Here is a 10,160-nt window from a genome sequence, read left to right as displayed (position 1 = left end):
AAAAAAAAAAAAGAACAAATACTGCATGGTGCCACTGTTGTAAAGCAGGACTGACATCGGCGTTGGGAGGACAATGAGAAGTATAGGTTCAATAATGTATACTCCATTGAAACAGATGAGGAAGAAAACTGTTTAAGAGGGAAAATTATTTGGAATTTTTGTCATGATAGGAGTCCATAGCAAAGCCTGTATAGTGGAGCGGACTTCGGGGAGGGTTTGTAAAACAATTAAAGAATTTTTCTTTTACTTTTCCAAGAGGGTAGTGTACTAGGACAGAGGGTTTGGAGGTGGGAAAAGTGCAACAATGAATTATGGAAATCCAAAGTCTCTATAAATTTTCACTGAAATTAATAATAAATTTAAAAAAAAGGTTAAAAAACCAAAACTACAGCTTCCAGCATCTCGACTTCAAGAAAAGGTTGTAGCTCAACATCAATAGAATGGAAATTATCACTACTGGACCAATAGGCAACACTGATCTTTACGTTTTCTTTTTATGGTGAAATCTCTCTTACTCTAATTCTCCTACTCTAATTTAGACCAGGAAGAATCTTGAAGTTACCTGCATCATACTCACCCTAGGATGTTGTTTTCCTGTCATCTGAGAACTTCCATTTTCCTCCATCTGATGTTGCACGCTTCATAGTCTTGGTTTTAATCTTTGTTTTAGTTTACCTCTGTTTAAGAGAATTGTACAATAGTCCAGGCATCAGCAAAGTATGGGTTTATAGACCTGTTGTCTATTTTTTTTTAATTCCAGAACTAAGAAACATTTTTACACAAATGGAGATATTTAAAAAAAACAATTTCAATAGATGTAAAAACATAGACTTTGTATTGCAGTGGTCAAAAATAGAGCTTCATTGGAAAACAGGCACCATCACATATTTACACGGCACTGCAATAGAAAATGGTCAGAATATAAAAGACAAGATATCTACTCCCATAAAAATAACAGTTTAAGAAACTGTATAGGACAATTATGCTCTGTCATACAGAGCCAATAGGAATCTGAAATCAAGAATGACACACAATAATAGTGGTATTTATTATGTAAATACATCATATTTTAATATGTGGAGTTTTCTAATGCCTACATTTTTCTGAGGTGTGGCCTGTGTACACAACACAGGATTTTTTCCTTTATTTCTGAAAACTTACTGTTTTCCTTTTACCTAGTGTTTTCAAAATCTATCTAAAAGTCAGTGAGTCAAATACACCAGATGCTCCACAGAAGAAAGCGTAAAGACAATCTCCTCATATAAAGATTTATATTCTTAGGAACAAAACAGAAGTTCACCATGAGTTGTAATCATCTCAAAGGCAAAGGAGTGTTAGGTATCTGTTGCAATTTCAAAGTTATTGAACACATAGTGACTAAAATGAAAGCAAGCATTTATTATCTTTCTGATTTTATGGGTCAGGAGTTAGCAGTTTAGCTGTGTGCCACTGCTTCAAGGTTTCTTAGGAAGCTGTAATCACTGAAAGCTCAGCTGCAGAAGCATCTTATTTCACTGTCCCTGTACGACTCTGTCCTGGATGCAAGTCCTCTCTGGCTACTGAGCAAACTTAATACATGGCTCTCTCTCATCAATGAGTTACCTACTTTCCCCAAACTGAACAATCTACCTGAGAGAAAAGTAAAGACAGAGTTGAAGAGAACAACATTATAACCACATCTCAGATGACATGTCATGTCACTTCTTTTCTTTTCCTATCCTGTTGTTCTTTTTGTTTGCCATGGAGTCCATGGCTGACATGTCAGCAGGTTTTCAGAGGCAGTAAATCAAACTGGAGGAGATTGTCCATCCTTTTGTTGTAGAGCTGCTGGTGAATTTGAACAACTTGTCTAAAAGATGGTAGCAGTTTCTCACCACTAGGCCACCAGAACTTCCAATACTTGCTTTTTTTCTACACTGTCCTATTGTCCTCATTGAGTTAGAAGCAACCAATAGTTGACCCCCTATTTTTTTTTCAGAGGCAGTTAATTAAATGAGAGGAGATTGTCCATACTTCTGGGGCACAGCTAGCAGATTCAAACTGCATGCCTTGAGGATTGCAGTGTAGCCTCTCTCACCTACCCACCGGAGCTTCCTACACTAGGGAACTTCCCATCATGCTTTTTGAAATAGTACATTATCTCTCAAAAGTCTGAGCACTTTGTGATAGTGAAACATTTTTAGTAGATTTTCCTCAAATCATTTATTTTAATCAGAGCCTTCTCAGAGGAGTTTTATTCATGGATGATATTCTTGATATCATTAAACAGCTCATCTAATCTTCATTCAATGCCTCTAACCTATTCTTGAGATGCTTTTTATACTCATCTGGGATATACTCAAGGTTGCACTTTTCTTTTGTTTTTGTAGATATTTTGAAATTTTTCTTTAGTTTCAATGTAACTTACATTTGAGTAGGGGATAGTCTATTTCATAGTAAGCATCTAGCATGGTTTTCATAGCTGGTATTGAGCTTCAACAAGGATTCTTTCTATAGATGTAATAAATCTGATTTCAGCGCAGTCCACCAGGTAAGGTTCATGTGTATATTTGCCATCTGCTTGAAATAAAATTTATTTGCAATGAATAAAACACTGATGGTACAACATTCTATCCTTCTATCTCCAATGTAATTTCTGTCACCAAGTCGGTAGTTTCCAATTACTGGTCCCCCTTCTTTTTTCCGAACTTCTGCATTCTAGTCATCAATTATTGATGGATAGTGGTTGTATGTTTGATCCTTTTAAGACTGCAAAAGTTCGTAAAAATCTTCTATTTCCTCTTCTTTCTTTGGCTTTAGTTGTTGGTGTGTATATTGAATCATAGTAGTATTTCAAAGTCTTCCTTGTATATGTATGTGTAACATCCTGTCACTAACAGTATTTCTTTAACGATAGATCTAAAAACGGTCTTTTTTACTATGAGTGCAACCTCATTTTCTTTCACTAATTCTTTGCTGACATACTGAGTGGTTCTCGACACTAATTCCTAAGGTCGTAAATTTTATGCTGCTTTGGTAACTGTTTATTTAGCCAGGAAAAGGTATATTTGAGAGCTAAGAAGACACTATTCTAAAATGAAATTCTAGGTTGAAATCTATATATTTCAGCCACATCTTATGAATAATATCTTTAACTTGCTCTTTCTGGTCTATACATGCTCCACAAGTTATTTTTTATATTTGATTTCCTTAAAGAGTAAAGCCTACATCAGTGTGATGCTACCTGTGTTTCACAGCACCTTATGCAGATTGTAAATTAAAAGGTGACATTGTTCTTAGCATAAAAATTTCACAAATGTTTACCCCACTAGAAATAGTAAAATGCATGCATTTAAATAGAAAAACGTGCTTGTGTTGTTTTTTTTCCCACCATAACACATTAACATTTTAATTTCTCTATCCCCTTTCCCAAATTTTAACAGTTCATTAGCACATCATATTAGCTGTGAGGAAGAAAACATTCTTTAGAATGGTAGGTGGCTGAATTCCAAATGATTTGAAATGGATACCATTTCTTTCTTTGGATAAGCAAACAAAAAAAGATACAATATAGAAATTATATTATTAATTTAGAATTTTGTTTTGATAATTTTTCTAAAGTAAAAATGCATATAAAACAAATAATCCTTCAATAATTTTCTCAAAAATTAGTATTCAAGTTCTTAGTACAATTATAAACTTTTATTATTATCATTATTATTATTTTATTATTTTATTATTATGGTTATTATGTTAAACTTCTTTATTTATATTGATCAAGAAATAAACTACAAATAAAATGACATTTACGTTGTACTCATTATTTCTATTCTGACGTGGAAAAATCAAACTTTTTTATTAAAATGTGCACACATTTTGATTCTTGAATTTAACTCCAATCCTCACAGTGCTCGGCTTTTTCCCCATTTTGCCCCTGCATTTCTCTTTTTCCTTTCCTCCTTATTTCCTATCTCTTCTTGACTTCTGAGCTTTATCCCATGACCTATGCTGCCATCTTCCTTTCACACCATTGCTCGTTCTAGGGAATAAACACCATTTTCTTGGCCTTATTGCTCAACGTATAGGTTTGTCATCATTTAGCTTAAAACTGAGTCATAGAATGAGTTTGAATCTCAGGATGGAACGTGTCTAACAGACAAAATTTTTAAATTCTGCCAGTTTTCATCAGACCATAAATTGTGGCTTATTTTTACAATTTTGAGTTTTGTTCATCATTTTCTACCACTTGAACAGGGATCTCCTATTTTGACATCATTGAGAACAGTTGGGAGTGGTAGCAAGCCACCATCTAGTTCTGCTCAAGAAGACTGAGAGTCACATGATTTTCAGATCTTTCATCTAATTGTTTCCATTTGTCTTTGATCTTCTTCACTTTTCTTTGATCTGGATAGAATTTTACAGCAAGCGCACTTACAAACAAGTTTTCAACTATATTTACAGTCCCCGACATCTTACTTTTTTATTTTAATGCATAAAAGGAAAATATTTTATGAAGAAATTACAGAACTACTAATGTAAAGATAAAACATTAGTTACTGGGAAATATAAACTTACTGGCACAATGTGTAGCTCTACTATCTTAAAATATACCTATGCCTGGAAGGTTCCTGCCAGTAACTTTCTACAGTTAGAGGAATTGCCCTGATTTGCACTGACATTCAATAGCTTCCCCCAGGCAAATACCTGGAGATGATCATCTGTTGATGCCTGTGTCTAGGCAGAGGGATGCCTTAGAACAGTGGCTCTGTAAAGGCAATTATTCCCTTGACGGTTACAGGAAGGACATTAGAGAACACAGGAGAATACTAGCCTCCATTTTAGATAGTTCTTTTTACTACAGAAGTTAGTATACTTGTCACTGAATTTTAATATAATTGAAAAGATAAATTGGTTAATATATTCATAAACTCTAGGTGGAAATGCATACTCCTTGGGATATATGGTTTATTTTGGTCTTATAAAAATTCAACTCATTGCCTTTGAGTCAAACCAACTCATAACTCACCTCCAGTAGGTTTTCAGAGACTGTATATTGCATGGGAGGGAGTTATCTATTTTTTCCCCTCAGAGCAATTGGTGGATTCAAACCATCTGCCTTTTGGTTTAATAGTGCAATATCTGACTCATTAGGCCACCAGAGCTTCGTATTCTAGAAACTCAGTTGCATTGAACACAGGGCATATCCCAATAGGTCTATACAATATAATTTATGTTGTGTTATTGTTTAAAAGAAATTGCTTTGCAGTCAAGAAAAATTGCAATACAATAATTGATTGTATCATCAGAGGACTAAAAAAATCATTACTTAAAGCCCCTACTGGGTTTCAGAGGTCAAAAATCTTTATGAGAGAAGAGTGTCCAACTTTCTTCTTTGGATTGGCTGGTAGGTTCAAACTGACTGTCTTTAAGCTAGCAGCCTGATACATAACACGTTAAGCCATCTGGGCTTCTTCAAATATTTGCAGGTTTTGTGTGTTTTCAAGCCAGATCAGACTCAAGGCTGATCCTCCAGAAGTCATAAGGAAAAGGGGATGGCGTATTCTCTTAGCTACTTCCTGCTGAAAAGGGACGCTGTGGGTTTCAGGGTGAAGATCTTCTCTCACTACTCTAAAGGGCCCCTTTGGCAGTAGGAAACACATGGACTATTATGGAGATTGATTTTGGAATTTAGATGCACTCTTATTGATTGGGCTTGGCCGTACATGTTCATATCCTTGAAGATGTATCATGGGGGTGTTGCAACCTAGAAGACACAAATTTGACTAACAAGTTATAAGTACATGAGTCCAGAAATTATGGAAAAGTAAAAGAAAAGATTCTTTCATTGTTTTACAAACCCTCCCCCAGGTCCCCTCCACCATGTAGCCCTCGCTCTAGTCTCCTGTGATGGCAGAAATACCTAGTTATATATCTCTTTTAAACAGTTTTCTCCCTCCTCTGTTTCAGTGCAGTATACATTATTGAACCCATCTTACTCAGTCTCTACCCAACCCCAAGGACATTTCCATTCTACAACAGTGGCATCATGTAATACTTGTCCTTTTGTGACTGGGATATTTCACTCAGCATAATGTTCTCCAGAGTCAACCATTTTGAATAATATTGCATGAGTTCCTTGTTTTTTTAATGCAGCATAGTATTCCATTGTGCGAATATACCACAGCTTCTCTAGCCATTCGTTTGTTGATGGGCACTTAGGTTGTTTCCAACTCCTTGCTATTGTGAACAAAGCTGCAATAAACATGGGTGTGCATATATCTGCTTGGAAGATTTTGAGAAGCATTATGACACAGAATTTCTCCCATCCTTCTCCTGCAGAGCAGCTAGTGGATTCAAACTGTGTGCCTTTGGGATTGCACCTCAGCTTCTTACCACTCGGCCATCAGAGCTCCATATTTGTAGTTGTTACTGTTGTTATGTGTCTTTGTGTCACTTGCGACTCATAGTGACCCTATGTACGACAGCACTAAACTATGCTCTATGTCTTGCCAATCTTATTGTTTCTGACACGCCGATTCCCATTACCCCAATGACTGTATCAATCCATCTCATTGAGGGTTTTCCTCTCCTGCTCTGTCCCTCGACCATCCCACGCATGACGTCCCTCTCCAAGGACTGATCTCACCTTGCAACACATGTCCAAAGTATGTCAGAAGGAGCTTCAGAATTCTTGCCTCCAAGAGGCAGCCTGGCTTCATTGTCTGAAGGGTGAACTTGTTTGTTCCCCTAGCAGTCCATAGCATATTCAACACTCTTTTCCAGGATCGAAGCTCAAATGTGTCAACTTTCCTTCTATCATCCCTAGTCACTGTCCTGCTCTCTGATGCATAGCAAGTAATGGCGAAGATCATGGCCTGTACCAGGCACACCTTAGTCTCCAGACTGACTTTGCTCTTCAGTATTTTGGGAAGGTCTCTGAAGACAGTTACTAAAAAAAAAGTTTGTGTTATCTATCTATCTATTGTATTGTGATGACTTTTCTTATTACCATGTCACCCATATTTCAAATGGTAACAGATTAATTATGATATACCTTCCAGACTAAGACAGAATAGCAACAAAGAATTGGTGATCTGTTACTGAAAATTAGTCCATGAAAATCATAGGGATGACAACAGAATCTCATCTGATTACCAACGATCATGAAAATGGCACAGGATCAAGCAACATATCATGCTGTTCTATATAGGGTTGCTGTGAGTCAAAGCCAACTTTCTCAGAGCTTGTCATTGAATCAGAACCAATTCATAATAGATCCTACTTCCAATGTCTGAGGCTGTAAGTCACATGTGGTTGAAGATGATTTTTCCTCCTGAGAAGTAGCTGGTGGATTTTAACTGCCAGGGAGGTGCATGACACCCTACAGACTATGCAAACAAAGCTCCCTTTCTACCCAACTAGAATGCAATGAATAACAAAAATGATTCCTTAGTAGATGCATTATTTTCAAGAGAATTGAAATTTTCATGGAAAAGTAGGTAAAAATGAACAACTAATTGAGTGCAGCAAGTAAGTACCTAAAATTAGCTGGCATAATGAACATTAGATTCTGTTTCACTTTATTAGGCAAAAGATTTTTCTTTAAATATAAGCAAATAAGAAAAGAAGGGATGATAGTAAAGAGGTCATAGTTAACTATATTCAAGATATTAGCCGAACAGTATCTCCCAAATTGGTATGTAGTGTGAATAAAGTTTCTATAAGCAGAATTGTGACACACTAGCTAGTTAAGCTTAAGATATAAACACTCTATGGTTTGTAGAAATAAACTAAAAAATATGTACCTCAGCAATGAAACAAAATAATATATGACAAGTGCAGTTCATGTAATTAGAAAATTTACTTCAAAATATTCATTGCTTGTACAAGGTGTCCTAAGGACCCAAGCAACCACCAGAGAATGGAAATGAAAATTCCACCCACTGGCACTAATTACTCCAAGGGCATTACGCCAATTTTCCTGATCAAATCATATACAGGAGTCATGTACAGGCTGTTGGTAATAGTGAAAGCTATGATAAATACCAACAGGCAACATGAAATTTAAAAAAAAAAAATCTCTCTTAAGGAGTCCTCCCTGATTCAGAAACTGCTTGGGTGGGGATGGCAAGCTTTCACAGTTGGCCACTTTGTTTACACAGTGGGCAAAGAGAACCCCAAGGTCCTGCCCTCCTGTTTGTATATACTCCAGGGGTTGTATGTTTCATCACATGGAGCACAATGTCAATTTTCTTGCCTAATCATCTAAAGAAGAAGGTCTTATAAGGCATAGGACGCCAACCTGGCATAGTAACTCATTAGTTCTACTGTAAGAAGCTCCTGTGTTTTATTGGTTAAGCACTATGTTATTAAGCAAAAAACCCATGATCGAACCCACCAGCTTCTCTGTGAGGGATAGAGCTGACAATTTGCTTCCTTAAAGATTGACAACCTCAGAAACCTATAGACTTATTATAAATAAAAAATCAGCTCTATAGCAGTGGGTCAGTAATGCTGTTTATTCAGACAAACAGGTAGGCTTCAGAGGGGTTAATACACTGATTTGTCCTGAAGCTCAAAAATGCTGGGAGAGTCGATGAGGGAATATAGATAGCCCTTTGGGCTATCTGAGCAAAACTGCTGCTTATATGTTAATTTCTCTAAATCTCATTTTAAATGTTATTTCCTCCCAAATTTAATTCCCATTCTATTCATTTCCTAGGGCTGCCATAATAAATTACCACAAACTGTGTGGCTTAAAATAACAGAAATGTACTGTTTCACAGTTTGGGAGTCTTTAAGTCTGAAATCAAAGTGACGGAATGGTCATGCTGCCTCTGAGTGCTCTAGGAAAGGAATCCTTCTTTCCTTCTTATTGGCTTCTGGTGGTTGTTGACAATTGTGTAGATTTCTGGTTTATAACTGTAGCACTCAAATTTCTGCCTTCATCTTTACATAGAGTTCTTCCTCGACGTCACGTCTTCACATGGTCTTATAAGAACACAAGTAATTACATTTAGGGCCCGTCCTGATCTTGTGTGACCTCATCTTAACTAATTATATCTGAAAATACTTTCTTTTCAAGTAAGATCATATTCCAAAGTGCTCAGCTCAACAAACTTCCATCTAGCCTGGACCGACTCATTGCCAATACTTTGTTTTCTTGATGTTGATCTTAAATATATATTGAAAGCTGTAGTCTTTGATTTTCTGCAGCAAGTGTTTCAGGTCCTCCTCAGTTTCAGAAACAGGATTGTGTCGTCTGCATAAAGCAGGTTGTTGATGCCTCTTACACCAATCCTGAGGCCACAATCCTCCTCATACAGCCCAGCGTCTCAGTTTATTTGTTCTGCACACAGATTGAATAGGTTTGGAGACAAAATACATCCCTGACGGGCCCACTTCTTGATTTTGAACGATGTAGTGTCTCCTTGCTCTGTTCTGATGACTGACTCCTGGTCCAAGTATAGGTTTTGCATAAACAAAGACATGTGTTCTTATTGTTGTTGTTGTTGTTATGTGCCGTCGAGTCGCCTGCGACTCATAGCGACCCTATGTACAACAGCCCTAAACTCCGCTCTGTCCTGTGCCAATCGCACTGTCTCTGACACTCCCATCCCAATTATCCCAGTCACTGAATCAATCCACCTCATAGAGGGCCTTCCTCTCCTGCGCCGTCCCTCCACCCTCCCAAGCATGATGTCCCTCTCCAAGGACCGGTCTCTCCTCACTACATGTCCAAAGTTAGACGAGCCTCAGAATCCTTGCCTCCAAGGAGCCTCCCGGTTTAACCCTCTCTAGGGCAAATCTATTTGTTTTCCTAGCAGTCCATGGTATTCTCAATACTCTTCTCCAGCACCACAGCTCAAAGGCATCAGTTCTCCTTCTATCCTCCTTGGTCATTGTCCAACTCCCTGATGCATAACAGGTGATTGCGAAGACCATGGCCTTATTGTAGTTAGAAATATCTCAAAATATTTGTGCAAACTATGTCTGATAAAGTAGGTTTAAATTTTTTTAAATCTGGATTTTCCATTCATTTTAGGCATGAAATAAAAATATATGTTTTTTCTAATACGTAGTTATGTAATTTATCATCAAAACCATTATATATTTGAATGTGAAACACAGCACTATTAACAATTATGCCAGGACAATATATTTAAACTAATGGCTTTTCT

The sequence above is a fragment of the Elephantulus edwardii genome, unplaced genomic scaffold, assembly GCF_000299155.1.
Source record: "Elephantulus edwardii isolate Elephantulus edwardi_28Jun2011 unplaced genomic scaffold, EleEdw1.0 scaffold00023, whole genome shotgun sequence".
NCBI classification, from domain to species: Eukaryota; Metazoa; Chordata; class Mammalia; order Macroscelidea; family Macroscelididae; genus Elephantulus; species Elephantulus edwardii.
The sequence above is the reverse complement of the archived record's forward strand: the minus strand, read 5'-3'. Positions refer to the sequence as shown.